The 550-nt window shown below is 29.5% G+C and overlaps 2 protein-coding genes across 4 annotated transcripts in view; one reads left to right on the forward strand and one right to left on the reverse strand.

The window, feature by feature from the left end:
• Positions 1 to 550, forward strand: part of LOC128250925 (plectin-like) — a 59,356-nt gene that overhangs the window by 35,589 nt on the left and 23,217 nt on the right. The gene's annotated exons all lie outside the window — the stretch shown is intronic.
• LOC106868379 (high affinity cationic amino acid transporter 1) overlaps positions 1 to 550 on the reverse strand; it is a 21,372-nt gene that overhangs the window by 19,077 nt on the left and 1,745 nt on the right. The window lies entirely within an intron of this gene.

Raw genomic sequence — 550 nt, forward strand, 5'->3', positions numbered from 1 at the left:
TATATATATATATATATTATACTATACATTGATAAAGCATGATTGTCCTTCGTTGTGTGTGTGTGTATGGCGGGGTGTAATAATTCTGGTAATATTTATACTTGATCAGGGGTTTCTAGTTGGGTGAAATTTTGTTGTATGCATACGAGACAGACCCGCTACAAAAAAAAAAAAATACCCAGCGAAATTCTAGTCAAAGCAATTGCTTCCCAATTTGAGAAAAAAAAATACTACACATTAAAATACGTTACAGTTCTACAAATTTCCATAAAAAGACGTTATGGCCATGCCTGGGAAGTATACATTATACACACATACATATACACAAATATACACGAGTAGACATTATATACACATGTATACATTATATACAAGTAGATGTAGCAAGTATTCTTTATACCTACGTACATAGACACAAGATACATTATATGCATATACATAACACATACATTATACACAAATATACATTGTATACATACACAAAAGTATATGTTATACACATACGTATACATAAGTATACATTATACACAAGTATACATAAGTATACATT

This window comes from Octopus bimaculoides, chromosome 26 (assembly GCF_001194135.2).
Source record: "Octopus bimaculoides isolate UCB-OBI-ISO-001 chromosome 26, ASM119413v2, whole genome shotgun sequence".
Classification (NCBI taxonomy): Eukaryota; Metazoa; Mollusca; class Cephalopoda; order Octopoda; family Octopodidae; genus Octopus; species Octopus bimaculoides.